Raw genomic sequence first — 7,787 nt, forward strand, 5'->3', positions numbered from 1 at the left:
TTTAAATTAAAACTAGCTTAGAAAAAATGGTTTATATTTAATACCAGTTTAAAAATGGTTCAAAATTGAAACTAGCTTAGAAAAAATGGCTTAAATTTAATACCAGTTTAAAAATGGATCAAAATTGAAACTAGCTTATAAAAAATGGTTTAAATTTAATACTATTTATTACAACTATTTAAATGGTTTAGTTGGGATACCAATTAAAAAATGGTAAGTTAAAAATTGAATTAAGTATCTGAACTAGAATTTTTTAGTTAATAATTCTATTCACCCTTTGGCCAATCAGTAGCTTGTTTGTAAACCTATCGGTAGCTTGTTTGTAAACCTAAATTGTCTCGGTGTATTTAGAAACTGCTTCGCTGTATCGAGAATTGCGTCCATACCACGCAAGAAGTCCGTAATTCTATTTTTTTGTTTATTCTCGATCGTATTTATCAATCTGGGCCCCTCCGTAATTGTTTAAAAGTCAATATCTGCCAACCTCTGCAACACCCTATACTTAACAAACATTGGCTCAGTTTAACAACTTTTAGTTCTGCGTTTACTCCAGGTAAGTTTTCCACTCTCGATTTAAGTTCATGCATGAGTGGAATCACGTGATGTTGTACAACACTTTTTATGTTTTGATCTTCTTCCAACATTTCTTCAACTGATTCCTGTATTCCCCAAACACACAACCTCATATTCTCAACATCAATGTCCGGGTCGTTATTATCCTCTAATAAGGAAAATGCGATCGAGTTACAATCCGTCAGATGGGGTTAAAGAGTCTTTACGTAGGTTTGTACCATACACGTTAGGTTGTAAGTAAAATGTTTTTTTGGTTAAGATATCGGATTTGTTAGGGGGTTTCCCACTAATACAAAATGAAAATAAGTTGCAAATATAAACCCTAGTTGAATATTCAGCTAGCGCTTTATATTTAAACCAGTTTAAAAATGGTTCAAACTAAAAACAAAATAAAATTGGTTTAAATACCAGTTAATTAAAATGGTCTTAATTAAATAATTGGTAAAAATGGTTTAATTTTAAAATATTATTAAGTATTTAAACTGCAATTTCTTGATTAATAATTTTATTTACAAAAACAATAAAATTTACAAGCGGTATTTTCAACGACCTTTTTTGATTAACACAAAATTAATTTCTGTTAATTAGTTTGTAACTTAATTACATTTATAATAATTTCAATGGTTTGTTATAAGGATTTGTTTGAGCCTTAGCGTTGCAAAGAAATTTTGTTGCAAATCTTTATGTTATTTTCAGTATTTTCGATATTTCTTTGTTTAACTTCATCATCTGACCAATCAGTAGCTTGTTTGTAAGCTCCAATTGCCTCTTTGTATTTGGAGACCGCTTCTTTGTACCGTAATTGGCGATAATACCACGCACCAATGTTGTTTAAGAGAGCTCCGTAAACTTGATATTTTTGTTTATTCTCGATCGCATTCATCAATCTGAGCCCTTCTGTATTTGTTTGAAATTCGTTCACATCTGCTAATCTTTCGCAATACCCAATATAAAGAAAACATTCGCCCAGTTGAATAACTTTTATTTCGGCGTTTACTCCAGGTAAGTTTCCCACTCTCGATTTAAGTCCATGCATGAGTGGGATCACGTGATACTGTACAACACTTTTCATGTTTTGATCTTCTTTCAACATTTCTTTAACTGATTCTTTTATTCCAGCAACACACCATTTCATATTTTCAATATCATCGTCCGGGTCGTTATTATCCTCGAATAAGGAAAATGTGATCGAGTAAAATAGAATGGACTTCAGGTATTTCTTCTGGGTACGAAGATCATCAGCTACAGAGTCGATTTCTGATGCAGTTAGCTGAGTTTTGTTTCGAATTATTAAAGATATTTTGTCTCTGATCTGAGCAACGCGATAATACTTTTTGCTTTTTAAACAAGCAACATAGGAAAGTATAAGATTTGAGATGCTTTGTATTTCTGGGTCGTATTCAGAATGCTTCATTGTTGCAGATAAAATGGCGTCAAAATTATTTTCAATTTCTAATTTGCGAACATTTTCTAAAGACCATTAAATATATAAATGGCAATAACTTAAAATATACTTAGTGCAGATGCATGTTAAAATACGTAACCTATAGTTTTAAAACTTTTAAACAAAGTATTATTGAGATTAAGATTAAATACCTGACCAATGGGCTTACCTTCGTGGTCAATAATTTCCAACAACTCTTGTGACGTCACAGTCCCACCTTAAAACATTAACATTTTTAAAGACTGTCCAAAAAAATGGCAAGATTTAAAATTAAATTATTTTTTTTTGAATTTTCGTCAACTTACCAGTTTGTTGTTTTGGTTGGGTTGCAGTTGTGCTTAAATGTGACATAGATGACGATAATTTTGCCTCAGTTGTTCGTGAATCGGTCACATTTTGTGCTCGTACGATACCCGCATTTTCCTCTTTTCTTGCATTTTCTTGTGGAAGTGTATAGTGGGTAACTTGGTCTGCAACAATATTGTCAAATATTAATTTTAAGTTTGTTGCTTACTTAAATTAAGTTAAAGTTTTAAGGTTACCTGCATGTTCTACTTGCATTCCTATCTCTCTGTAAATAAAATTTAAAGTATTGAATATATTAACTAATTAATATATTAATAATGTAATTATTCACCTGTTATCATGTCTATTGACAGTCACATGAACGTTAATCGGTGGAACGTCGTTATTTGCCATTTCGGAGTTTAATAAAACTTTAAAAATATCAAATTTACAGACGCTAGTACTTCAACACAAACAAAATAATTTTGAAGTTTCAACTGAATGTTCAACTTCCTTGTATTTTATATAACCCCAATCTATTTATTTTTAATTTTGCAACTTATTGTTTTCTAAAATTAAAATTAGTTTTTCTTTATCCCAATTAATTGTTATAATTCAATTGACGTCATAATTTCCATTGTGTTACGTCATCAAAATTATTGTTTCATATTATTATTTTTATAAAAGATAAGAAGTTGACCTAAATAACTGATTTTAAATGCAACCGAAAAGCTGCATTCAAATGTGGAAACATTCATGTTTGGTAAGTAAGAAACGAGTTTTTACAATCCGTCAGATGGGGTTAAAGAGTCTTTTCTCGGGTTTGTACCATAAACGATAGGTTGTGAGTAAAATGATATTTTGGTTAAGATATGGGATTTGTTAGGGGGTTTCCCACTAATACAAAATGAAAATAAGTTGCAAATATAAACTATCTAGTTGGATATTCTGCTAACGACTTTTATTTAAACCAGTTTAAAAAACTAAAAACAAAACAAAATTGGTTTAAATACTAGTTACTAAAAATGGTTTTAATTAAATATTTGGTAAAAATTGTTTAATTTTAAAATATTATCAAGTATTTAAACAGCAATTTCTTGATTAATAATTTTATTTACAAAAACAATTAAATTTACAAGCGGTATTTTCAACGACCTTTTTTGATTAACACAAAATTAATTTCTGTTAATTAGTTTGTAACTTAATTACATTTATAATAATTTTAATGGTTTGTTATAAGGATTTGTTTGAGCCTTAGCGTTGCAAAGAAATTTTGTTGCAAATCTTTATGTTATTTTCAGTATTTTCGATATTTCTTTGTTTAACTTCATCATCTGACCAATCAGTAGCTTGTTTAAAAGAATCTAGTGCTTCGGTGTATTTAGAAACCGCTTCTTTGTATCGTAATTGGCGATAATACCACGCACCAATGTTGTTCAAGAGAGCTCCGTAAACATTATATTTTTGTTTATTCTCGATCGTATTCATTAATCTGAGCCCTTCTGTATTTGTTTGAGATTCGTTTACATCTGCTAATCTCTCGCAATACCCGATATTACACGAACATTCACTCAGTTTAACAACTTTTAGTTTGGCGTTAACTCCAGGTAAGTTTTCCACTCTCGATTTAAGTTCATGCATGAGTGGAATCACGTGATACTGTACAACACTTTTCATGCTTTGATTTTTTAACAACATTTCATGAACTGAAAGCATTATTCCACAAACACAGCACACCATCTTTTCAACATCATTGTCTGGGTCGTTATTATCCTCGAATAAGGAAAGTGCGATCGAGTAAAATAGAATGGACTTCAGGTATTTCTTCTGGGTATGAAGATCACCAGCTACAGAATCGACTTCTGATGCAGTTAGCTGAGTTTTGTTTCGAATTATTAAAGTTATTTTGTCTCTGATCTGAGCAACGCGATAATACTTTTTGGTTTTTAAACAAGCAACATAGGAAAGTATAAGATTTGAGATGCTTTGTATTTCTGGGTCGTATTCAGAATGCTTCATTGTTGCAGAGAAAATGGCGTCAAAATTATTTTCAGTTTGTAATTTAAGAACTCTTTCTAAAGACCATCAAATAAACGAACAAAAATTAAAAACAAACTTTGTTAAAACTATTAAAATAAAATTTGGATTAAGGTTTATATAAAGGTAAGCTTAGCGTTATTAAGATTAAGTACCTGATCAACGGGCTTACCTCTGTGGTCAATAACTTCTAACAATTCTTGTGGTGTCACAGTCCCACCTTAAAATATTAACATTTTTGAAGACTGTGCGAAAAAATGGCAAGATTTAAAATTAAATTATTTTTTTGAATTTTTGTCATTTTACTAATTTGTTGTTTTGGTTGTGTTGCAGTTGTGCTTAAATGTGACATAGATGACGATAATTCTGCCTCAGTTGTTCGCGAATCGGTCACATTTTGTGCTCGTACATTACCCGCATTTTCTTCATTTTTTGCATTTTCTTGAAGAGCGACATTTTGAGTAACTTGGTCTGCAAAATTAAATATTAATTTTAAGTTTAAAGTGTTGCTTACACAAATTGAATTAAAGTTTTAAGGTTACCTGCATGTTCTACTTGCATTCCTATCTCTCTGTAAACAAAAATTTAAGTATTGAATATATTAACTAATTAATATATTAATAATGTAATTATTCACCTGTTATCGTGTCTATTGACAGTCACATGAACGTTAATCGGTGGAACGTCGTTATTTGCCATTTCGGAGTTTAATAAAACTTTAAAAAGATCAAATTTACAGACGCTAGTACTTCAACACAAACAAAATAATTTTAAAGTTTCAACTGAATGTTCAACTTCCTTGTATTTTATATAACCCCAATCTATTTATTTTTAATTTTGCAACTTATTGTTTTCTAAAATTAAAATTAGTTTTTCTTTATTTCCAATTAATTGTTATAATTCAATTGACGTCACAATTTTCATTGTGTTACGTCATCAAAATTATTGCGTCATATTATTATTTTTATAAAAGATAAGAAGTTGACCTAAATAACTGATTTTAAATGCTACCAAAAAGCTGCATTCAAAAGTGCAAACATTCATGTTTGGTAAGTAAGAAACGAGTTTTTACAATCCGTCAGATGGGGTTAAAGAGTCTTTACGTAGGTTTGTACCATGCACGTTAGGTTGAAGTAAAATGATATTTTGGTTAAGGTAACGGATTTGTTAGGGGGTTTCCCGTTAACACAAAATGAAAATAAGTTGCAAATATAAACCCTAGTTGAATATTCTGCTAACGACTTTTATTTAAACCAGATTAAATCGTTCAAACTAAAAACAAAATAAAATTGGTTTAAATACCAGTTACTAAAAATGGTTTTAATTAAATATTTGGTAAAAATGGTTTAATTTTAAAATATTATAAAGTATTTAAACTGCAATTTCTTGATTAATAATTTTATTTACAAAAACAATAAAATTTACAAGCGGTATTTTCAACGACCTTTTTTGATTAACACAAAATTAATTTCTGTTAATTAGTTTGTAACTTAATTACATTTATAATAATTTTAATGGCTTGTTATAAGGATTTGTTTGAGCCTTAGCGTTGCAAAGAAATTTTGTTGCAAATCTTTATGTTATTTTCAGTATTTTCAATATTTCTTTGTTTAACTTCATCATCTGACCAATCAGTAGCTTGTTTGTAAGCTTCGATTGCATCGGTGTATTTGGAGACCGCTTCTTTGTATCGTGATTGGCGATAATAACACGCACCAATGTTGTTTAAGAGGGCTCCGTAAACTTGATATTTTCGTTTATTCTCGATCGTATTCATCAATCTGAGCCCCTCTGTATTTGTTTGAGATTCGTTCACATCTGCTAATCTTTCACAATACCCGATACTACACAAACATTCACTCAGTTTAACAATTTTAAGTTCTGCGTTTACTCCAGGTAAGTTTTTCACTCTTGATTTAAGTTCATGCATGAGTGGAATCACGTGATACTGTACAACACTTTTCATGCTTTGATTTTTTAACAACATTTCATGAACTGAAAGCATTATTCCACAAACACAGCACACCATCTTTTCAACATCATTGTCTGGGTCGTTATTATCCTCGAATAAGGAAAATGCGATCGGGTAAAATAGAATGGACTTCAGGTATTTCTTCTGGGCATGAAGGTCATCAGCTACAGAATCGACTTGTGATGCAGTTAGCTGAGTTTTGTTTCGAATCATTAAAGTTATTTTGTCTCTGATCTGAGCAACCCGATAATACTTTTTGGTTTTTAAACAAGCAACATAGGAAAGTATAAGATTTGAAATGTTTTGTATTTCTGGGTCGTATTCAGAATGCTTCATTGTTGCAGAGAAAATGGCGTCAAAATTATTGTTATTTTGTAATTTTAGAACTCTTTCTAAAGACCAATAAATAAATGAACAAAAATTAAAAACAAACTTTGTTTAGATTATTAAAATAAATTTTGGATTAAGGTTTTTATATCTGTAAGCTTAGCGTTATTCAGATTAAGTACTTGACCAACGGGCTTACCTTCGTGGTTAATAATTTTTAACAATTCTTGTGACGTCAAAGTCCCACCTTAAAATAATAAAATTATTGAAGACTGTGCGCAAAAATGGCAAGATTCTAAAATTAAATTATTTTTTTGAATTTTTGTCAACTCACCAGTTTGTTGTTTTGGTTGGGTTGCAGTTGTGCTTAAATGTGACATAGATGACGATAATTTTGCCTCAGTTGTTCGTGAATCGGTCACATTTTGTGCTCGTACGATACCCGCATTTTCCTCTTTTCTTGCATTTTCTTGTGGAAGTGTATAGTGTGTAACTTGGTCTGCAACAATATTGTCAAATATTAATTTTAAGTTTGTTGCTTACTTAAATTAAGTTAAAGTTTTAAGGTTACCTGCATGTTCTACTTGCATTCCTATCTCTCTGTAAATAAAATTTAAAGTATTGAATATATTAACTAATTAATATATTAATAATGTAATTATTCACCTGTTATCATGTCTATTGACAGTCACATGAACGTTAATCGGTGGAACGTCGTTATTTGCCATTTCGGAGTTTAATAAAACTTTAAAAATATCAAATTTACAGACGCTAGTACTTCAACACAAACAAAATAATTTTAAAGTTTCAACTGAATGTTCAACTTCCTTGTATTTTATATAACCCCAATCTATTTATTTTTAATTTTGCAACTTATTGTTTTCTAAAATTAAAATTAGTTTTTCTTTATTTCCAATTAATTGTTATAATTCAATTGACGTCACAATTTTCATTGTGTTACGTCATCAAAATTTTTGCGTCATATTATTATTTTTATAAAAGATAAGAAATGACCTAAATAACTGATTTTAAATGCAACCGAAAAGCTGCATTCAAAAGTGCAAACATTCATGTTTGGTAAGTAAGAAACGAGTTTTTACAATCCGTCAGTTGGGGTTAAAGAGTCTTTACGTAGGTTTGTACCATGCA

Source organism: Corella eumyota, chromosome 1 (assembly GCF_963082875.1).
Source record: "Corella eumyota chromosome 1, kaCorEumy4.1, whole genome shotgun sequence".
In the NCBI taxonomy this organism is placed as follows: domain Eukaryota; kingdom Metazoa; phylum Chordata; class Ascidiacea; order Phlebobranchia; family Corellidae; genus Corella; species Corella eumyota.